The 24471-nt window shown below is 39.8% G+C and overlaps 1 long non-coding RNA gene across 1 annotated transcript; it reads left to right on the top strand.

Moving 5' to 3' along the window:
- Positions 1 to 22590: 22590 nt before the first annotated feature.
- LOC130070822 (uncharacterized) lies at positions 22591 to 23442 on the top strand. The gene is made up of 2 exons (XR_008803931.1): positions 22591 to 22706; positions 22975 to 23442. It is a non-coding gene; the product is annotated as an uncharacterized LOC130070822 (long non-coding RNA).
- The last annotated feature ends 1029 nt before the right edge of the window (positions 23443 to 24471 follow it).

The following is a 24471-nucleotide window of genomic DNA, read 5'->3' as shown; positions in this document are numbered from 1 at the left end:
TGCTGATTTGAGTTACACACCTGTTCGCTGTTACCTTGATTACTCCCTGTGTTTATAAGCCCTGGGTTTTTTCAGGCCTTGTCCACACTAAAATGGTTTTGTTTGAAAACTCATATTTTTTTCTCAGTTTTGGCCTTCTGTCCACACTGAGTTGGAGTTTTTGTCCTGCAAAAACTGAGCTTTTTGAAAACACTAACCCAAGTGGATCAATTTGAAAACAGCGTTTTTGTGATGATACATGTTTAGTCATGTGACGGATATTGAACCAATAGATATCTATGTTTATACCGCTATTGTGCCTGTTATGTGCTATTCACTTTAAAGATGTTACTTTGCACACTCTTCATATCACAGTACTGCAAAGATAACAGAAAATATACTCGTAATTGCCGTTCTGCGGCAAAACATGAGAGCAGTTGCGTTTTAGACCAAACATATAACGGTGATTGAGTGCGACCTGGACTCATCAGTGAATGGTGAGATATTTTGCTAAATAAAATGATCCTGCCAGAAGAATAGCATGAGAAATGTATGATGTCTGCCATCTGCAGAGCTGGGTATTTACAATTTGTTGTCAGTTAACTCAATTCTAAATTACATGACAAAAATTGTAAGTTAGTAATGTAATCTAGATTACTCATTTTAGGTAATGTAATGACTACTTTTTAAATTACTTTTGACCCAACTCGTTTATCAAATTGATTAGATAATCTTGTACCATATTGATATATAAATATAAAGAGATGAACAACATGAAGTGCATTCAATATTTCATTACATCAGGGTTTCCCAGACTGGGGTTCCAAAGAGTAATAATTCTAATAATTTTTCATGTTTTCGTCAGGAGCTGATTAGATATACAATGTTGCGAAAACATTAAAAGTTAAAAGTTAAATGATTTCTGTAAATCCAGTGATCAAATCTATTGTGGGTCTCAGTTTTCAGTGATAGATGTGACTAGTCAGTGAGCTTTTATAAAGGGGTTTAAGCAATCACAGTAAGGTGAATTTAGTTTCTGTGAATCAGAAACTTCTGGAAAACGCGTGTGGAGTTTTCAAATGTCTCCAAATTAAGGTAGACGGAGTTATCTAAAGACTTTCTGAATTTCATTCTGAGTTACGTGTGTTATACTACATGTTACACAAGTGAGCCGTTTCATGTGCAAAACGTTCTTTTGTGAATCAAACTGATGCGGTTCTTGAGTTCAAATCACTCATGATACGTTTCGCATCAGTTAACAGCTCACTACAGGGGGAAATTATCAGATTATTGCGATTTTTGAGTGAACCGTTCTTTTAACACGAAACGGTTAACAGTCACACTGTTCCCAGACAACTGCAGACACATATGTTGGACAGCTCTGTTCCTCTGACAATGACAGAGATCTCCAGGGTGAGACATGAATGCGGTCCAAACATTAACTGAGCGGTCTATTCAGGTCCTTTCTCATTCTCTGTCCTTTTCACAGCCAAACGCATTCATTTTTTAGACGCAAACTAAACTAAAAAACTTGACAGTTGATAGCCTATCAACTGTCAACATTGTTGGCCTATAGATTTGTGCCTTCTCCTCATAATGTTGCTGTTGGTCACTTATGTGGCTTAATATCCTTTAAGACTTTTGTCCTTCTCTTTCTGGCTCGGCTCCACCCTATCTTCCTCCCTCTTTCTTTTTCTTTCTCTCACTGCCACATTCACAGTCCAATCACGTGCGAATGCGGCACGGTGGTGCCAGTGCCAGCTTTTTGCCAACCTGAATGTGTGTGTGTGTGTGTGTCTTTGCCAGCCCGAATCACTGGGACATAAGGTCAAAACACACTTGTCATGATCTTAATTATCAGACCACAAAGCGATGAAGCCACAAATCTTTAGGAGTTTTAAAGTGTTTTCAGTTTTAAATTTAAAAATGTTGATTTTAAAAAGATAAGATTTAGTTTGAATTTTTGATTTAAAAAAAAGTGGCATTGAGAAGGATTATTTTTGATTTTGTATTAAAAAAAAGCACAACATGAAAAAATTCAACGTTTATCACATACATTTAAGTTCAATTTAGGGCCAGTTAACAAAAGTCTTTCTTATTCCCTCCATCTATCTCTCTTTTACTCAAAAGAGGGGTTTTTTTTCAATCACTCTTTATCTACTGTCCAACCTCATCCAAACTCCTCTTTCTCCCCGTAAGCCTGAGTGTTTGTCAGCCGATACCTTATTCAAAATGCCAGGGAATGGCAAGTTGCTATGGGAACTCGCTGCTTGGCAACTTGCTGGCTTGGCGACGTGCCCATCGGTTGCCAGGGCAGTGTTGTCAGTGGCAGCAAAGTGCCGTGCCAGCTGTGTGCGACTGGATGTGTATCTATAATGTGTTCATTTTGTTTGAGTCTATACCTGTAAATTATATGTACTGAGTAAATATGCATTTAACCATGGCTATGGGATTAAAAATGATGCGGAAAAATGTATTCGTAAAATCCATAACTAGAGAACGCCGCATCGAAAGTGGAAGTGCTCTACGTCTTTGTACAGCATGCGGTGAATCTCACGAGACCACGTCAAAAAAAATGTCCAGTTCATATTTAAGACATAGCAATCAACAGAAAAAAATAATAAAATGTTATTTTTCCTTATAGAAATGTAAGCATATTATTAAGATTAAGACTTTCTTGCACAACATTATTTTCATAAAAAATAATGTAAAAAAATCACTCATGTAGAAAAAAAAATATTTTACTTCAATTGTTAAGAATTTATACACCATTTTAGTATTTGTGGTACAGTCTATCATTTATGCAATGCAATTTTTTTTTATTGCAGCACAGTATTGAGAATAATAAAAAGTGCCGCTTATCATGGGAAAAATGGGAATTTTATTTAATTTTTTAAAGTCGAAAATCCAAAGATTTTGGGAGAAGGATGGTTTAATTTAATGAAAATATGAACAAAAATTAGGGTTCATTTTATTTATGCAAAATATAACTTTTTCCCCTCTGATTTGTGATGAAATATATCCATGTTTTCACAACATCAAAGAAACGTTTGAAATTCCCTTCAGTCACAATGTATGACAGAGAGATCAATATATAAAAGCAAAGAAAGAGAAAGATGGTTATTTTCATTATTACCGTACATGCTGGAATTCCTTTTGTCATTCCAGTCTTGGAGAAACATTCTAAACTGCAGTTCCAAAGCATTCCTGCCATCAGAAAAGACATTAAATATTGATGAATATCTGTATGGAAAGATTTACAGGATAGGGTCATGGCAATTTATTTATTTACACAAAACATTTCTCATTCCTTAACAAGATTCACCTCCCAAAAAGGCAATAAAATGCAAAAGTGAAAAAGGATCTATCTATCTATCTAAAGTGTTTATCTATGTTCATCAACTGTGGACATTCTATGCAGCAGGATTTACTTATTAGATGCTATTATCAGCGTACACTGTCAGGTAACATTTTCCATTGTATATAAGTGCTCCTCAACTAATGTAGAGAGGCATAATTGGCAAGCAGAAATTTGAGGTCCACATGTTGATGAAAAAGTATTTAGGTTAAGAGCGTACTTATATTGAATGAATAAAAACGTCTATGTCACATAAATACTATACATTCTTAAGGCCCATTCACACCAAGAACGATAACTATAAAGATGACTATAGTAGCATCCACACCAGCGGATGATATCACTCTGTTTATTCTAAGCACATGCTTGTCAATCACTTTAAATGGTTGAGCTCGTTACAGCAGGATGGATTCTGATTGGCTGGTTTTATTGTTCATCAGCTGGATAAAATCATTCTGAAAGTGATTCCAAAGATATCGTTTCTCTTTGCCGTTATCGATATAGTTGTGGTGTGTCCTCTGATATTCTTTAAAATTGAGAACAATTTTTAGAACTATATTTTTATTGTTATCTTTATAGTTTTCATCCTTGGAGTGAATGGGTCTTTACACTGAACAATACAAGCCAATACAAAGAATGCAGATGACAACTATTACCAATAAAAAAATCTTGACTAAATTCATTAAGCCTCACAGAAAAATACCAAATGAATGTCTGCAATTCAATTCTAGTTGCAAAGTACCTTTCTCAACGCATTCAGAATGCATTCAAAGCAGCTTTACAAAGAATAGCCCCACAGTGAGCAAGCCAAAGGTGACAGTGACAAGGATAAACTCTTTAAGCTGTTCCAGATGTGTGTAGAGAAAAGGGAATGTACAGAAGAGGAATTTGAAGTGTTTTTCATACTATTTCTACCTTGAAAATATTCTAAACTCTTCAAAGCACTATTGAAACAAGTGATGTGGTGGTCATGACCAGTCTTTACATATAAAAGTATTTTTTATGAAATTCATGTGAAAGAATAAGGCTAGATAATATAATGCATTATACCTATTATAACTGAATCTTTAAACTTGAATAGTCTTTTAATTTAACAGATTGAACATGTTCTCCATTCAATTATTTGAGCCTCAAGTAATTGCATCATGGTACTTTGATGTACATCATGGTACTAAATACCATATACCATACTATTTAGATGGTAGTCAAAGTACTTCAACATTTCTGTGGCATAAAATAATACAATAAAAATAAATATAAAAAATAAGATGAAACCTTAAGTAACACTTTTCGTTTTATATTTTGTTTTATATATATATATATATATATATATATATATATATATATATATATATATATATATATATATATATATATATATATATATATATATATATATTTTGTGATTATTTTCCCATTCCCATCATTTTTCTTATAAAAGAGGCTCTTCAGAGGTTATCAAGGGACTGCACCTTTAATTTTGTCACCAGTCAAGTCCTTCTCAAATCTTTCCTTCAGGACAGAGATCAATATGGCATCTGTGCCTCCAGTCTACATCATTACACAGTCTGATGGAGAGACCTGGTGCAAGTGTGTGTTTTCAAACCCTTTACACTCTTTAAACTTCTAAATAGTGCTGATTTTTTTAGTGAAAAAGTACGTTTAAGGATGAAAAATATTTCATTGTTTTTTTTGTATTTGAGCGCAAGTGACATGCACTAAAGAAGTGAGTGGTTTATGGCGTGTGATTCTGAGTGTGTGTTGGCAGTGGTCTGAGCAGTCTGTGTGTCCTTGTGTTTGCACAATGCGGCAGAGGGCGGATAACTAAATCAATAAGAAACAAATGAATTCAGATCAATATTGAGTCGAGTGATGGATAAAAGGGGATGAAGGAGAGAAAGACTGACAAAGGGAAAGAGAAAATGAAAGATGGGGAATTTGGGGAAACACTCAAATAGCCTCTTAGACAAACTAATGCACTTGAACCTTTAGACTACACTGTAAAAAATGATATGATCAATAAGTTATGACAACATGTGTTTTTACATTGCTTTAACTCATCACAATAAGTTAAGCTATTTTCAACTTCTTTTATAAGCTATTCAAGATTCAACTAATTCAGTTTAATGTAATTTAAGTTGAAATGACTTAATATTTAAGTACAATCAATTTGGATGTTTAAGGCAGTAGGTGCTTTGCGAGTTTGCTTTACTAATATTTATGGGCTGAAATAATTCATATTGACCACCTAAATTTTTTATTTTAGTAATACTATAATACTCCAAAGGTAGGTAAAGGAGATGCCAAGATATGTGCTGGTAATTCTCTTTATTTCTCCATATCTCACCCAAGAACTCACCATGGAAACCATATTTTTCATAAAAAGTCCTAGTAACTACAGTAATCATTAGTGCTGTAAAGCATATTAATAAAAAAAATAAAAAATAAAAAAAAAGTACTGTGGCAGTACCATGGGATCAGATGATAATATTATGATCATTTTGGATATAACAGTACTGAATTTTCACTATTTTCCTATTCATATTCAAATACTATGGCATTTAAGGTGTTCACACTTGTAGATCGGTTCTCTTGGTTCCTTTGGTCCAGAACAAAAAAAGAAAATGATACATTTAGTCCTGGTTTGCTTAACATTCACACTGTCATTTTTAAGACCTAACCTAAACATACAAATAAAATAAAAAACAACAATGCTGTATGCTGGGCTAAATGAACTTGTTTATGTGCGTATGGTATTTTTACCAGCTGAGAACAAAACAGCACTATTCATTTCTCCGTTACACTTAAATGAAGATCTGATGCAAGGAGACTGCGGTTCTGATGCCTGTACCAAACTGTAATGGGCAAAATAACTACTCTGATGAGTAAAAACATGTATGCTTGATTTTAGGGTCGCATCTTGTGACATCACGTCTAGTTTTTGGTTTGTTTAGATGTCTTTGGTTCGTGTTGCATTCATATTTCAGTCGAACCACACCAGCGTTCGTTTGGAAGTGGACCGAGACCCATCTTTTCAGAGGTCTCGGCCCATTTGTTTGGTGCGCATCAGGGTTCGGATAGCAGTGTTCACACTTATTTAAATGACCCGCACTAAAAGAGCAATCGGTTTTGCAAAATTTGGTTTTAATTGAACCAAATATGCCAAGTGTGAACACACCCTTAGATAGCAAATCAACAAATACCATGGTATATCCATTTTTAAAAATGGTGTTTCCAATGGTACAAAAGTAATTTATTTAATTTCCTGTTTGATGACAGTGGTGGCCAAGTCACCACTGTTTTAGTGACTTGTTTTAGCGTTTTTCTTAATTTTATCAAAGTTGAAAACAGCTGTGCTGCTTTAATACTTTTGTGAAAACCGTGATACAATTATTCAGGACTCTACAATGAATAGAAAGTTCAAAGAACAGCATCTATTTGAAATAGAAATTCTTTGTAATAATGTAAAAATGTCACTTTTGATTCATTTAATATGTCCTGGCTACATAAAGGTATTAACTTTTGAACAGTAGTGGATCCAAGAAAACAAAACCGCCAAAGATCGTAAAGTATCTATACTTTAACATTACCCTTTTAAATCCACGAAGCCCAAATCCATAAATCCCTCGCTCACTTCCTCTTTTACACCCATCACTTAGCAAAACCACCTCATCTGCTTGAAATCACCACAGACTCTTAAATATGATTTCATTTGACAATTCCATTGAGGTAAATTGTTCACAGAAACAGCTAAATGCTATATATTTTCATATGAACTTGGATGGAGGGAATGAGTGGATCGCTTCATAAGCCTGGTCACATCTCAAAACACAATTTATTTATATGCTTGCTGCATTACGTGATACAGCAAAGTGTGTGTGTGTGTGTGCGTGTGTTTAAGAGGACATTAAAGAAGGAGGACAGAAACGGATGAAGGGATGGAAATCTATAGTAATTGAACTATTCTGCAATCAACAATTCAGTTAAACGAGTGAATCATGCAGCGGAGGGTGAAAGAGAGAGAGAACAATGCAGGACGAAGAGAAAAAAGGTATGTATATAGTGACAGCAGATTCAGTAGCAGCCTGCGTTTTTAAATGTCTTAGAGCCTTGAACCTGAAACTTAATTATACTTACTCTTAATTAATTTCTTAGTCTGTGCGTCTTATTTCTGTGGCATTTTCAGGCTTTTTTGTATTAAAGAGATAGTCCACCCCTACTATCCCTTTAAGACAGCTGTACTGTTTAATTGTGTGGTATAAACGTTTCTTTATCTATTATAGTGGGCAAGCCAATTACAATGCAGTGTATACTTGACCTTGAAACCTAACTCGTATTATCAAGGTGATAATGGAGTGCATAACAACACATGACTATATAATAAACATGTTTACATCATACAATATTCACTTCAACCATCACAAAATCTCTCATTATACAGCCACTAATACTATAGTTGTCCCCAGAGTAGATAGATCAAATTAATAGATAAAGTATTAATTAAAAAGACCATGCACCTTTAAACTTTACTTACATTCTTTTGTAACTGGCATTTATTCCAGTAGAATAAAAACAGTGATCTGAAAAGAAAATAGGGAGAGAAAATAGTGTGATATAAAGGCCTGACTCGTGTATAAATTCAAGGTCTATAAAATCTACATTAAAGACATTCAGCCACAAATCTCAAAACAATTTCATTTAAATTCAATTTAATAATGATATTGTGAAATTCAATCAGTAACATCACAATCCAGCATCCTGAATCTAAATTCAAATGCATTAGGAATAACTAACCTATGCACACACTGTAAAAAAAAAATATGGAAGACAGATGGATGGATGGTTAGATATGTTATTTGGGTTAACAGCTGTGTCTTGTCTCCAATGCTTGAATTGAATTTCTATGTGTCCCAGAGCTCTCTTGAGGGTCTGTTTAGCCACTCAGATCAATACGACTTCCGAGACTGTTAGCACAAAATGAGTGTGAAAAATGTGTTGTGTAAAGATGGTTTGTTAAAAGGGATAGTTCAGCCAAAAATGAAAATTCTGTCATCATTTACTTACCCTCATGTTGTTCCAAACCTGTATGACTTCTTCTGCAAAACACAAAAGAACATATTTAGGAAAAAAATGTCTCAAGTGTTGTTGTTTTGGAACCCAATGTTCTTTAAAATATCTTCTTTCTATGCCCTCCTTGAACTGCCACCTTACCGTGGGTACCTGAATGACCCTAGGAGCTATGTTGTCCGGGGCTATATGCCCCTGGTAGGGTATCCCAAGGCAAACAGGTCCTAGGTGACGGGTCAGACTAAGAGCGTGCATGGAGTTAAAATCGTGACGTCGCCTGGCATGGCGCAGCTGAGGCCCCACCCTGGAGCCAGGCCCGGGGTTGGGGCTCGTATGCGATTGCCTGGCGGCCAGGCCGGCCGGCCAGGCTCAACCCGAAGGTGCGACTCGGGGCCCCCTTCCCGTGGGCTCACCACCTGCAGGAGGTACCGTAAGGGGACGATGCTTAGTGGATCGGGCGGTAGTCGAAGGCGGGGCCTCGACAACCCGATCCCTGGACACGGAAACTAGCTCTAGGGATGTGGAACGTCACCTCGCTGGCGGGGAAGGAGCCTGAGATTGTGCGTGAGGTTGAGAGGTACCGACTAGAGATAGTCGGGATCACCTCCACGCACGGCTTGGGCTCTGGAACCACACTCCTTGAGAGAGGATGGACTCTTTATCACTCTGGAGTTGCCCATGGTGAGAGGCGGCGGGCTGGTGTGGGTTTGCTTATAGCCCCCCAGCTCAGCCGCCATGTGTTGGAGTTCACCCCGGTGAACGAGAGGGTCGCTTCCCTGCGCCTTCGGGTCTGGGATAGGTCTCTCACTGTCGTGTGCACCTACATGCCAAACGGCAGTGCAGAGAACCCGCCCGGCCTTCTTGGGGTCTCTGGGAGGGGTGCTGGAAAGTGCTCCGACTGGGTACTCCGTCGTTCTACTGGGGGACTTCAACGCCCACGTGGGCAGGGACAGTGACACCTGGAGGGGCGTGATTGGGAGGAACGGCCCCCCTGATCTGAACCCGAGCGGTGTTTTGTTATTGGACTTCTGTGCTAGTTACAGCTTGTCCACAACGAACACCATGTTCAAGCACAAGGGTGTCCATCAGTGCACGTGGCATCAGGACACCCTAGGCCAGAGGTCGATGATCGACTTTGTAGTCGTTTCATCCGACCTCCGGCCATATGTCATGGATACTCGGGTGAAGAGAGGGGCGGAGCTGTCAACTGATCACCACCTGGTGGTGAGTTGGATCTGATGGAGGGGGAGGAAGCTGGACAGACTCGGCAGACCCAAACGTACTGTAAGGGTCTGCTGGGAACGTTTGGCCGAGTCTCCAGTCAGAGAGATCTTCAACACCCACCTCCGGCGGAGCTTCGACCGGATCCCGAGGGAGTCTGGAGATGAGTTCGAGTGGACCATGTTTTCCACCTCCATTATAGACGCGGCCGCTCGGAGCTGTGGCCGTAAGGTCTCTGGTGCCTTTAGAGGCGGCAATCCCCGAACCCGGTGGTGGACACCGGAAGTAAGGGATGCCGTCAAGCTGAAGAAAGAGTCCTATCGGGCATGGCTGGCTTGTGGGACTTCTGAGGCAGCTGACGGGTACTGGCCTGGGAAGAGTTCGGTGAGGCCATGGAGAAGGACTACCGGTTGGCCTTGAAGAGATTCTTGCAAACCGTCCGGCGCCTCAGGAGAGAGAGGCAGTGCCCTACCAACGCTGTTTACAGTGAAGGTGGGCAGCTGTTGACCTCAACTGGGGATGTCGTCGGACGGTGGAAGGAATACTTCGAGTCTCTCTTCAATCCCACCGACACGTCTTCCATTGAGGAAGCAGAGGCAGAGAGCTCGGAGGTGGACTCGTCCATCACCCAAGCTAAAGTCACCAAGGTAGTAAAGAAACTCCTTGGTGGCAAGGCACCGGGGGTGGATGAGATCCACCCTGAGTACCTCAAGTCTCTGGATGTTGTAGGGCTGTCTTGGCTGACACACCTCTGCAGCATCGCGTGGCGGTCGGGGACAGTACCTTTGGGCTGGCAGACCGGGGTGGTGGTCCCTCTTTTTAAGAAGGTGGACCGGAGGGTGTCTTCCAACTACAGGGGGATCACACTGCTCAGCCTCCCCGGGAAAGTCTATGCCAGGGTACTGGAGAGGAGAATACGGCCGATAGTAAAACCTCAGATTCAGGAGGAACAGTGCGGTTTTCGTCCCAGTCGTGGAACACTGGACCAGCTCTATACCCTCTCCAGGGTGCTGGAGGGTTCATGGGAGTTTGCCCAACCAATCTACATGTGCTTTGTGGATTTAGAGAAGGCATTCGACTGTGTCCCTCGCGGCGTCCTGTGGAGGGTGCTCTGGGAGTTTGGGGTCCGGGGCCCTTTGGTAAGGGCTGTCTGGTCCCTGAACGACCAGAGCAGGAGCTTGGTTCGCATTACCGGCAGTAAGTCAGACTCGTTCCCAGTGCATGTTGGACTCTTTGTCGCCGGTTCTGTTCATAATTTTTGAAGAAAGAGCTGAGCCGCAAGGCGAAGCTCTCAAATACCGGTCAATCTACGTTCCTACTCTCATCTATGGTCATGAGCTGTGGGTCGTAACCGAAAGGACAAGATCCCGGATACAGGCGGCCGAAATGAGCTTTCTCCGCAGGGTGGCTGTGCAATCCCTTAGAGATAGGGTGAGAAGCTCAGTCACTCGGGAGGAGCTCAGAGTAGAGCCGCTGCTCCTCCACATCGAGAGGGGCCAGCTGAGGTGGCTCGGGCATCTGTTCCGGATGCCTCCTGGACGCCTTCCCGGGAAGGTGTTCGTGGCGCGTCCCTCCGGGAGGAGACCCCGGGGAAGACCTAGGACACGCTGGAGGGACTATGTCCTGGCCTGGGAACGCCTCGGTGTTCCTCCGGAAGAGCTGGAGGAAGTGTCTAGGGAGAGGAAAGTCTGGGCATCTCTGCTTAGACTAGGGATGGGACGATACACTTAAACTCACGATACGATGCACCTCGATATGCCAGGGTCACGATACGGTACGTCACGATACGATATCAAAAAAGGGATAAAAAAAGACAAAAATATTACTGTATAACAACAACTTATTTATTTTTGTAACTTACAACATTTTTATGGTAACGTTGAAGGTGGTGGTTCATGTTTGATGTGTTGGATGTGGTGTAAGTTACGGAATGACAGCATGGCATAGCTTACACACAGTCTTAGTCTTGTCAGTTACTCTATTGCCATCTTTGTCTTTTTTAATGAGAAAGCCAAAATACTGCCAGACATATGACTTGTATCCAGGCGGAGCGTCCTCAATTTCAACCTCATTTGACTCCATCGTCGGCTGTTTGGGGGCAAGGCAGTTGGTGCTATGCTAATATTTGTTAGCTCGGTGTAGACTGCAGTGTTCGTTGTTGTTGCAACATGCGCTGTCTTGACGTACCGCACCGTTCCCCGGATATAATTTTTTTTTTTCATTTAGTTTTACCCTGCTTGATCAGCAGATGGTGCTGCCAGCCTGCCACCATAGACTGTATGTTTGCCCCATATACATACACACACAGATATAATACACTAAATTATTTATATACCGTAAAAACTTCAAATAGTAGCCCGGGGCTTTTATTTTCCCAAATCGTCAAACTGCACCGGCTTGTATTTGAGACAGGCGTCTATATGAGACAGGCCTTTATAATTTAGTGTTGAGATGTTGTTCATTGATTGTATAGGTCCGTCTCTAATCTCTAAAAATCTCCAAATGCTCCACGTGAAACTGCGGTCTTCCGACCTTTTACTATCGCGTCAATTGATTTTGATTAATATGCACGAGGGAGAGAGAGCAAGACAGCGCTCGTGTTGTTTGAAGACGTGAGAGTGTGCGCGCGTGGCCGGAGCGCTCTCTCTGCTCGTAACGCGCCCTGTCAAGCGCAGCAGTCATTCTATTCTACATCACTCACCGATCAAAAAAGGCAGGGACAAAAAATTTGCTTTGGCTCCCGCCAAAAAGCAGACAATCTGACGGTTTTAGAGGATTAAATACAACCGAAACTAAAAAACAGACCCGGCCTCTATTTGAGACTGACCTTTATTTACCCAAACCTGCAGCCACACCAGGCGTGTAAAAGAGACAATCGTCTATTTGGGACTCTGCTATTATTTGAAGTTTTACGGTACTACGCAAATCATGCAGCAGTGCCATCTATCTTTATTTTGCGATCCATTTTTTTCGACCTCGATGCGTTTCGTCACGTTTTGTATCGCGATATTTTGTCAAACGATATTTCGTCCCATCCCTAGCTTAGACTGCTGCCCACGCAACCCAACCCCGGATAAACGGAAGAAGATGGATGGATGGATGGTGTTGTTGTTTTGGAACCCAATGTTCATTAAAATATCTTCTTTTGTGTTCCACAGAATACAGAAACTCATACAAGTTTTGAACGGCATTGGTGCGAGTAAGAATTTTAATTTTTGCCTAAACAAGCCTTTTAACAAATTACAATTGAGTATTACAGTAACAAAAAGTGTTAATGAAATGACCACAATTGAACGCCAGATCCCCTTCACACTGTAACACGAAACTGGCCAATCTAATCGTAAGAGACAGATGTGCTGCCCAATTACTGACTGTAGCCCTTTGAGAATGAGAGCTACAAATCAGACACGACCAACAGTACCAGGCACTCTAATGCACCGATAACAGACACTGTCTCTGTTTCTTTGTCTCTCATGACACACACACACACACACGTTTGCATGTAGATGAACATACTGAAGTATCTATGCATGCATACCGCTGACACACACACACTTCAACTCGTTCACACACATACAGTCTCTCTTCTTGTCTCGCTATCCCTCACACCCAACCCCCCAGCACCTCAGGGTTTGAAATTCATGTGCGAAATAAAGAGAGAGAGAGAGAGAGAGAGAGAGAGAGAGAGAGAGAGAGAGAGAGAGAGAGAGAGAGAGAGAGAGAGAGAGAGAGAGAGAGAGAGAGAGAGAGAGAGAGAGAGAGAGAGAGAGAGAGAGAGAGAGAGAGAGAGCACATGGGGTATGGCAGGAGGCTGGTGAGGGAAGGAGAGAGGAAAAGGGGGGAGGGGAGAATCGAGCAGGAAGACAGTGACATATGAGGACAAAAGAGGCAAAAAGAAAGTCAAAAACAAAAAAGGAACCACAGTATCTCATAAAAGAGAGCGCCTCGTCAAAGGTACGACTTTGGCGGGGCAAATGTAAATGTCTGCATCAACCTGGAAACATTCCAACACACACACACACACACACACAACATGTGGACACATTCCAGCAAGCTGCAGCTATTAACCCTTACACCACAACTGTACTTCCATAATTACTGCTTCTCCAAAGAAACATATGTTCAGACAGACCGCTGCTACCCCCCACTAGATATTAAGTGCAGTATATTATGCACACTATCAGGCCCAATCATCAGATTCTTCCTACACAGTGAAATGTCATTGCCTCTAACAGTGATATTCTCAATGTCATGACAACTCACACGCAGACAATACCAAATAGCTTTAAAACTCAGACAATAATATCCCAAAGCTGTTCACACATAACCACTTCAACACATCGCCCCAGCATTCAGAATAAGGGTCAAGGTTTTTCAATGACCAACTAATGAACTTTGAAGCCGAATGAGTTGCATACTTTCATCTGGTATTGTCTCTGAAAGAACACATGATTTCACCATTGTATTATGTTAAATTGAGTTAATTCTATTTATTTGAATCACAATCAGTATAAACAAATACAAACCACACTTACATTAAGGTAAATATATGTATATATTTGTAATTCTCTGGCAGATGTTTATTGAAGAAAATGTCTGTATAAGATTACAGAAATTGCTCTTAATTGAAACTATAGCAACAGAAAACATACTATAAATAGTCTGAAATTAATTAATTTTTTGTACATGTTCATATTATATTATATGATCATGTAAAATAAAAGTATTATTATATTATATACAAGTATATGACAAAAACATGCACATTATATAACTTGGCAATCAAAAGCCGGTGAGCCGCTATACTGGAGAGTGAAGCAGCAAATGTAAGCTAATATGTAAATCAGGCTAAGGGTATTTAATAAAATATTTGCTGATTCCAGCTCCAAACTTCCACTGCAAGCATATTTTAGTCTATAAACTAAAAGTTGCGAATTGTGTTTTTCTCTGGTTGTAAAACAGATTGTTCACTCTATAGTGTCAATTTAAGTACAAAAAGTTAAGTATTTTGTGCTCTATTTTTAAGTGGCGGTAGGATTACACAACAAACATACATTTCTATGTGCCTTCCCTTTGGTAAAGATGCATATTCAGTGTTTTTCAAAAATGCCTCCCGATCAAATTAGCGGGAACAATGAACCTGATACTTTAAACTGGTAAACAGCCTCTTTAATTTTCAGCCCATGTTTTCCAAATGCATTGTTTTATGCTACTGACTGGAAATCGTATCATTCAGCTAATTGAGACATCTGGCTGAATCACACGCCACTGTGAGTTTGTACTGAGTGTGTGTGCATCTGAATGAAGAGCTATGTGCGGCTGCGGTCTCCCAACACAGCTCTGAGATGCAGGGGAGGATGATATGAACACGACTGAAAGATGAATTATGAGATCCTTGCCAGTATTAAAACAAGAGCCAACGCTCTCAAAACATTTTAATTTCTCCCCAAACTCAAACTGCAATTTTACAACCTGTCTAATTATGAATCACATTCACATTGGCACTGAACCGCATGACCATCTGCTGATAGTAACCAATACAAAACTGACAGTCTTTTCCTCTAGTCTATCCCATCCAAATTTAAAGAACAATAACAATTATTGGATTATTTGTCCAATGGATAAGACTTAAGCTTTGTAGTTCAAATAACATTCATGCACCTGTGTTCTCCTTGGGTTCCTTTCAAGCTTGGACAAGCACAGCAGAGCAGACCTTAACTGACACAATTCCCCATAGGGTTTTGTTTTAATCTTTCTTGAGGAATTCATCCGCCTGCACGCTGGTGGACTGCTACTGAGCTCCAAACGTATCCTGTGGCTACACGAAAATTGAGATGTCAAATTATCAACCAATTTCTGACACTGACACCAGGCTCTTCTGCTGGCTCTGCTCCCTTTTAGGAATTTAAACTGCATTTTTCCTAAATTATCTATTTCTGAGAAATTTCATGGAACAAACAACTTATCGGCCCAAGATTCTGGGAAATGTGGAAGTTTTAAGTACATGACAGATTCTCCTCTTCAGTATTTTGTTCACCAAGTTCCAGAGAAGCTAACATTACAGTTTTGTCCCTGGAAGCACAGTTATCCTAAATACTGCTCATCATCATCCTCTCAAGAATGTTAAGTTAGTTTTAAATTAATAGCCTAGATCTTCCAAAACCAGACAATACATCATTAACTCTCAACTCAGATTTTCTGAATAAGTGAGAACAATGTCCCTGAGTCTAATTTTATTTCTCATCAACACTAAATGTTTTTCACAATTCTACCAACCATTGCTTTTCCTTTCACAAATAGACAAACTGGCTAACTATGTTAATTGGTGCCAATACTTAATTCTCAAAACTATGTGATGACTGGAACCTCGCAGAGTAATGCAACAAGTCTTTCAAGCAAGATCTGAACTATTTAATATTCAATTGCTGCCATAGATACCTATAGATGCAACTAGATATGGGTCTAGCAATCATTAATGTCAAATTGCCACTCTTTTTTTCAAAACTGCATCACCTAAAGTATTTTGTAAATGTGCCTGATTGCATTTTTGCACCACTGCTTTGTTTAAACCATATTGTGCTATTGTAGTGAAGTCAAGACAGCTAGAGAAATAGATGATGATGTATATCTGAAATATGCTGAACATTTGTTATTGAAATGTTCACAATTCATTCTTTCTAAGAAGACGAGCATTTCCCATGCAATTGTAATATGCTAATACACAAAACAATGTAATGACTTCAACATCACAAATTACCAATACTGGGACTACTGCAACAAGTTTCTGAAAACTTTCAAAAGCAAGATCTGACATATTCAACATCCATTTGCCATAGTACATACTTAAACATACTAGCATACATACTCGGGTATTAGGCACAACTAAATATATGGATCTAGCAATCATTATTGCCAAACTACCTCTCATTTATTTTCAATCTTCTATTTATTTGCATCTTCTATTTAGTAAATGTGCCACAGTGGAATTGCTCCAATGCTTTGTTTAAACCAAATTGTGGTATTGTGGTGAAGTCAAGAGAGCTAGAGAAATGATGATGTATATCTGAAATATGCTGAACTGAAATGTTCACGCTTCATTCTTTCTAAGAAGTAAAGCTTTCCCCATGCAATAGTATCGTCAAGAGGTCAAAAGTAAGTGAAAGTTCATCACAAGATATTTCACTTTTGCGTGTTTTATCCATCTCTCTAAGCGGAAAGATCCAGTGCAATCCGGTGACTGGGGATATCCTGAGGTGTATGCAATCCATTACAGTATGGTGTGTGGTTGAATTTCATCCATTATGAATGAGAAATACATGAGATGGAGAGAATGGAGGGAGGGAGTAAAAAAAAGGAGTGGGAGAGATTGACAAACAATGGAATGTTGAAATGTTCTACAGCCTGATCTGAACATGGAAAATATTCCAGATAAGGAAAGTTGCGACTGGATAAGAGAAAGAATGGTATACTGAAAATCGTTTGTATTAATAAAACTGTCAGTATTAATATACACCACTGAACATCAAATCAATTTAAAGCTGAAGTATGTCATGTCTGTGCCACCAGCATCAGACCCAGCCCAAACTAATACTATTGGTTGAGTTAATGTTGCTATATCAAGTAATGTTTTGATAGCACCACAGAGTACTTAAACATACTTGTGCAGAACATTAAGATGTTTCTTTTTTAAATACAATACACATTTCATTTAATGTCTCAATTTCTTTTAATCTCAATATCAAGATCATGTCAATTTCAATTATGGATTCTAAAAATAATAGGGGTGTAACAATTCATGCATTTTCTTGGTCTATGTTCAGACTGCAAGATCAGATTTTTGAAAGTCAAGATCAGTGACTGTCCGCACTTTTAATTGCAAGTGATCAAATAAGATATGTGTGTCCAGACATAACCAACCTGTCTGCATTGGTTGCTTTAGTAATGACGTAGGCGTACCCACGTATGTGACGAGCCTTTCAAAGTGGAAGCAGGAAAAATGGAGGTGCATCATCTTCCTCTCCAAATAAGCTGTCGAGTTGCGGTGCAGAACTCCGTCGCACAGGAAAACGCAGAAATCTTTGGACATACCAATTGAAAACCCTGTGAAGTTTTGACATTATCGTTATGTGCCGCGTTAAGAATAATGCAAAAGACAGTTTGAAATTCAATTTCATGTGTTTTTTTGCTATCCAGAGACCCAAAAACCCATCTGGATATGCAAAATATATATATATATATATATATATATATATTTTGCTGGCAGTCTGAACATGGCCTTAATGAATCAATCGATTAAAAATCCAACCAATGCATTTTGAAAATTAGTTTTAAATGGTTTAATATTTAATTATTTAATAATCAATTAAAAGTGCTAAATATCAAACCCATTGTGACAATATTTTAAAATATACAATATTCAAAATATCAAGTATCTTTTTTTCATCCTTAACAGGATTGCACTGGCTCTTCAGCCCCTACGCAACTCTCACTGAAATTAAAGTAGTCTCTCATTCTTCATTTTCTTGGCTATTATTTGAAAGTATTTTAAAAGTCCTGTATACGTACTGGTAAAAGTTACTAAACTGAATGGCTATTCCTTGTTCACTCTGAATTGACTTTTGAACTGAATTGAATGAGACATGAATGTTGTTGAACAAGCATTGAAGTTTCTATAGACAGTTGATATGCAATACCCATGGGGCTCTGACATGAACAAACATGGATAAGACTGATGAAGTTTCTGACCTTGATATTGGGACAAGGCTGATGCTAATTTACACACTGTTTTGTTACAGAGAACCATGGGAAACATTCCACGATGACAACTTTGTAAGAGTGATGAGCCTGAAACAAGGCCACATGGTCTGCTACAACTGACTGAGAGATTGGAAATTCAAAATATAAATAAAAAAAAGCTGAAGAATAAAGCTAACTCTTATAGTTGTCAAAACATAAGCTTAAATAAATGGAAATATCCATTTAATCTAGTAGAGTGATTCAAAAATCTGAGACCACACTGAAAATGTGTAGTTCAAAAACAGAAAGAATTAGGATTTTTGAAATGTTAAACAAAGAAACATTATAACGTAAAGTGAATAAACAATATGTAACATTCTGCACCATTTCTATGTAATGTATTCAAATAAGTGACCATGTGCAAAAGATCAGATTTTCTTGCTTCCATTGAAAATTCTTAAACAAAATTCACAACTGGATTGTTTGATTGCATGTTGATCATGCTGTTATTTTAGCAACAAAGGAACTTATTTATGGAGAAAAAACGCACATGTCGAGTCGTTTCCGTTGAGCTGAATCAAAAGAAGGCACAGTGCATAGTTACATGACTGTGATTCCACACACTTCTTAAATTATGCATCAAAGGACTTCTTCAGCTCCAATCCATAAGTTTCAAATATCCTCCTGATCACAAGTTGAGCTCCAATAACAGTGTTACCACGGAAGCCTGGGTTATGTAACGTTACATAACAGACAGGCGGTATGAGTAATATTTCATAACACTAGAGACCCTGACACCATGGCATCATCTCTCCTTTGCTCTTTTCTCTCACTTCATCTCTCTTCTGATGTTGAAATCAATGGCGTTATTTTCCGGAAAGTTCCCTTGACGGCCATTGATGGCTCAGTATCAAACGGAGCGTGTCGTTGTGGGGCGGCTGTGTTTTTCCCCCCTCTGCCTCTGTCTGTCAAGCACTAGACTAGACACTTTCCTCATCCAAATTTTGATATCAAAGAGTCATCAAATTCATCCCCCACCCTCGACTCTGTTCGCCCTGATTTCTCTCTCCCTTCAGTCCCCTTGAGTGCTGACAGGGTCAGGCTAGGGTCACGGCACAGATGCACGCCATCCACCAACAGGCCATGGCAAGCAACCAATCACAGACAGGAGACTGCAAAACCACTATCATGATGATTTTCTGAAGATAATGGATTTTATATTGCTGCAGATTAATAATATCAACAACAAGCTCTTTGTTAGATCAGACGTTATAAATACGAAAGCTACAAAATGTACAGTAGATCCATAACAGGAACACCGAGCAGACATATTCGACCACATCCTCTTTATATATATTTTTTTCATCCATGTTACCCCAAAAAAATAAAAGCTAAATATAAACTTGTTAAAATGGGAAACATAAAGCATGAAGAATTAACTAATATTAAGTTGTTATTGCTTGTTAAGCCACTGGTTCAAAAGTCAAACCAATACAAAGAAAAACAACACCACCACAACCACAAGTGTAAAGAATTGAAAAATGAACATGACCAAACAAGAACCAAAAGAAATCAGACCTTTCATACAAAAGAATTCACACGGTCAGTATCACTCATTTGATTTTTGAGAAAGTCAGTCTTTTGAAATCCAGTTTTTGCTTATGCATTTAAAATGTATTAAAGGGATAGTTCACCAAAAAAATGAAAATTCTGTCATCATTTACTCACCCCCAAGTTGTTCAACAGAAGACACGTCGTCTTCATGATTATATTTCAACAACAAATTGGAGTAAAAACATATAATTAAATTTAGAAGTTAATGAAAAACTGCCTCATGTGCGGTTTACATGTTTTCATACAATTTGTTATTTGAGTGTTGATTATATCTAAAAATAAATAGAAACTGAATTTAGGCTTATAGTCTGGGTTCTGTTGTTAACCTTAAATATTATAGTAATGTACAAGTAAGGGCTCCCTAGATTACAGCCTTAGCAGAGATTTTTTTTTTTTTTTTTTAATGTAAACTTAATAAACTTTTAATTATAACTGAATTCATTTAAAGACAGAGACACAATTTGTTCAGTAAACCACTGTTTAATAAAAATATTTAGTTTTCTCCACTCTGCTGTACCGAAACGTGACGTCAAAACCGAGGTACATACCGAACCGTCAGTTTTGAGTACCGGTACCGTTACACCCCTACTGATGTTAAGAAATACACAGTTCCTTTAAACAAAGTCTGTCCATAAAAATTGCACAGCACACATAATGCTCATAAACACAATACAGATATACAAAACATAAAACAACTATATGTATCAAAATGATAGTTCACCCAAAACTGATTTACTCACCCTCATGTTGTTCTAAAACTGGAACGTAAAAGAAGATATTTTTGAGAAATGTCTTTGTAATTTTGCCCATACAATGGAAGTCAATGGTCACCAAAACAGATTTTCCTAAATGTCTTCTTTAATTGTTCCACAGAAGAAAAAAAGTGATACAGGTTTACTTTGAGACAGCATGTAGGTGAGTAAATGATGACAGAATTGTCATGTTTGGATGAAAAATCCCTTTATTATGTATAGTTTCCCATTTAAAATGCAGAGCAAAAATGAAAACTTGCTTGAGGAGAACAACCTTACGAAAACCACAAACACACTTATTCTCATTACAAAATGCTTACAGACACACACCCACACACAAACAAATGTTACACCTACCAGATCCAGGTGCATTAAGGACAGCAGCAGAAAATGATCAAAACCAGACACTCCCTCTGTACAAAAATGTGGAGAGATACCACAATAATCCACAAAAATCTCATCCGGAATGAAAGGAGGGAGAAATTTCTCAGAGGAAACAGAGGTACGAACATCACGACACACACAGACAGAGCTGGAGCATTTGGCTTTTGTGCATTTCAACAACAATGTATCTGATTTAATGCCTCGATGCACCGAACAAACCCCTGGATGAGATGTGCACTTTACCACATGTGTCCACGATCTCGGTGCGCTCTTTCGTTAGTGGTTCCGACGATATATCTCCCAAACGTTCGCAACAAAAACGCTTTAGATTGTTACTTTTCCGAACTCAAAAACTGAGCGTGCCTTTTTGCCTAGAGCTAATTGTACAAGTCAACTATGGCACACATACAGGCCCGAGATCTGTGGCCATTGTCTCGGATTCCCCTGAGCTAGCGGTCGACCGGATGGATGGACGGACAGTTGTGGGGGTTCCCGGATGAAAGGATGATGGGCAGAGGAAGTAAGGGGCATACTGGGAACGGCACGCAAGACAGAAACAGGGAAAGAGAACGACCCCCACAATTCCAAGCACGGTTTACCCTCCTGCATGTTCAAGCATGCATGGTGAAATACACACGCACTCACGACACACGCATGCATGCAGAATCACTTACAGACAAAAGCTACCGTGCAAACTAACAATATATTTGCAGCACAAGCATTAGACAAGGAAAAGTGAAGGAATGAAGAAACGATAAGTCCGTTCTCATCACACATGCTTTGATTCTTTGCTTCGCCGATGCCTGAACGCTGCACATCCCCAATATCAGCCCCGCACAATATGAAACAAGGCAACCCATAGCAAAACTATACGGTTATTCAACAAGACGAAATTGAGGAAACAAAAATAGAGAAAAAAAATAACGCTTTTGAACATGATTTCAAAAAGTGAACGAGAAATTGTAGGAGAGAATGAACAGAGATAAAGTTGAAAGATACAGATTGACAGAATGGGATAGTGACTGATGAAAAAGAGAGAACTAGAGGGTTAAAACAGAAAGACGAGAGTACCAGTCTGGTCGTTCCTCCTCCTTTTCCCGCGGTTCCGTTGATCCCACGTTTGGTTCTTTCTCTCGTTGCTCCGGGTCCTTCCTCCTCTCCGCTATCCCAGCGGCAGTCACTTCTCTCATCTCAGTGTTTCCTTCCAAACCACGTTTTTTTCCTACTACCCATCCCATCAGCCCATTTCCTACTGTTCATTCAGCACTCTGTACTGCTTTCACACTATGAATGCAAGATTTTTGTGGGATAGGGCTGGAAAAATATTCAACAAAAAACATGAATAAAAATTTTTTGAATGTAAGTGAAGTGCAAAGGAGAGCGGACGGTGACCAGGCACCGAGACAAGTAGGAAAATGAGCTGTTGAAGGGGCCTGGTATTTTAGGGAGGCATGCAGAGGGGTGGGGGGGACCATTAGAAAAGGCTGCGCGTGTTTCTCCGTCCAGGAGGGAGGAACACGGATGAAGCTGCCAGGCTGCGAGGATGAGAAGCACTGCAGTCGTCGGAGAGAGGAAGAGAGAGAAAGAGAGAAATCGTAAGGGCGCATGTGTACGCGGGCGACCGCATGAGGAGGTGGGAGGGGAGAGAATGACAGAGAGGGAACGATAGATAGAAAAGCGAGGCTAAGGGGTTCACAGGAGGGAGGGAAGGAGGAGGAGTGAGCCATAGCCGAGAGTTCAGGGGAGGGGGCCGGAATACATTTTCTTGTCCTCCGCTCTCATCTCCCGGCGTTCGATTTTCTTTCATTTGTTCTTGTGTGTTCTTCTTTTTTTTTTTATCCAATCTCACCTTCTTGGTTCCAGGGCAAATATCTGTGCCTGGAAAAAAAGCGGATATTCCAGTCTGTGCTTTCCCGTTCCGCTCTCCGTCTCACTGTCTTCCAGGTCATTTTCTCCACATGCACTTGAACTCCAAATCCTGTCTGCCGGCCCCTCCCCCCGACCTCTGTGACTCGCTCTCCTTCTGATGGAGGCTTGAAATAGTGCTCGCAGGCTGTAAGTGAGAGTGAGAGCGAGGGGAGGACGAGGGGGACAGAAAGGGAGAGAGACGTGGGGGGAAGGGGAGAAGGTTTACACGAACAGACTCTGTGCCGAGAGTGAGTGTGTGTGTGTGTCAGACGGAGAGAAAATGAGAGGAAGAAACCCTGTGCACATACATGTGTTCAGAGATTTGGTTCTCAGAAATTACAGTGAACTGCAAAAAACATTAATTCTTGGAACCAATTTTAAACAGGGCCATCTATTGTCTTTGAGGGGCCATGGCTCACTTGATACCCTAGGCGAGATACGATATGAGCAAAAAAAAAACTATTTTTAACAACTTAGTAACTCTTTACATATGTGCTAAACCAGCGGTTTTCAATAGGTGAGGCGCGCCTCCCCAGGGGGGCGCCAAAGAGCGACAGGGGAGGCGCGACACGCGAAGAAAAATTAACTGTATGCAGCTCTTGAGCTCTATTAATATCGGCTGTGAGGAAAAAAAGATTTTTGGGGGGGAACTTGCATGCGGTTTAATATTTTCGAGTCAATTAATTTCACCTACCAATCATATGAGAGGAACGCAGCTCTAACACGTTACAAGCCTATCAGAAGCAGAGCAGGTCCAGGCAACACAGTATGATTGAGATACGTCAGCGTCGTCGGTGAAAGCATGGAGCGCGAGTTAAAAAATAAATAAAAAATTGGAGCGCAAGTTCATGAAGCCTGGGGATGATGTCCTACCCACGGGCGTAATTTCCTATGCGGACAGGGGGGACATGTCCCCCTACACTTTTCAAAATCCCGTTTGTGTCGTTTGGAAAGAAAGAAATATCTGAGAGACCGTTTTGAGGCAAATAAATGGAAATTTTATAATTATATAGAGTTAACACTGCGTAAGAGAGACCAAGTGTGTCCGAGCATTAGTAAATTGGTCCATAGTAATATATAATTACTATATAAGAGAAGAGGCATGGTTCGTTCGAGCAAGTTCGATAAATGGACAATAATATGTTGTCCAAGCCGATTTACTGTGCATGCGTGGTACGCGTTCACCGAGCGGACCTCAGCAGACAGTAAATATACAAGTAGTGCGCGCCATAGACATAATAATTATGTCTATGGTGCGCGCCCATGCTGTCCGCGGCTGTCCATGTACGCGTCCAAACTGGAGTATATTTTGTGCTTCACACACACACACACACACACACACGACGCACAGAAAGACACGCGCCAGTATCGAGTTATCTTTCGCGCTTGAACGAAAAATAACACAGACATTTAGGCTATGCCAAAATGTCCGTTTTGTCGAGTATCTTCACA

This window comes from Rhinichthys klamathensis, unplaced genomic scaffold (assembly GCF_029890125.1).
Source record: "Rhinichthys klamathensis goyatoka isolate OS25496 unplaced genomic scaffold, OSU_Roscu_1.1 h1tg000420l_1, whole genome shotgun sequence".
In the NCBI taxonomy this organism is placed as follows: Eukaryota; Metazoa; Chordata; class Actinopteri; order Cypriniformes; family Leuciscidae; genus Rhinichthys; species Rhinichthys klamathensis.
Note: the sequence above shows the minus strand (reverse complement) of the source record. Positions and strands in the feature narration are given on the sequence as shown.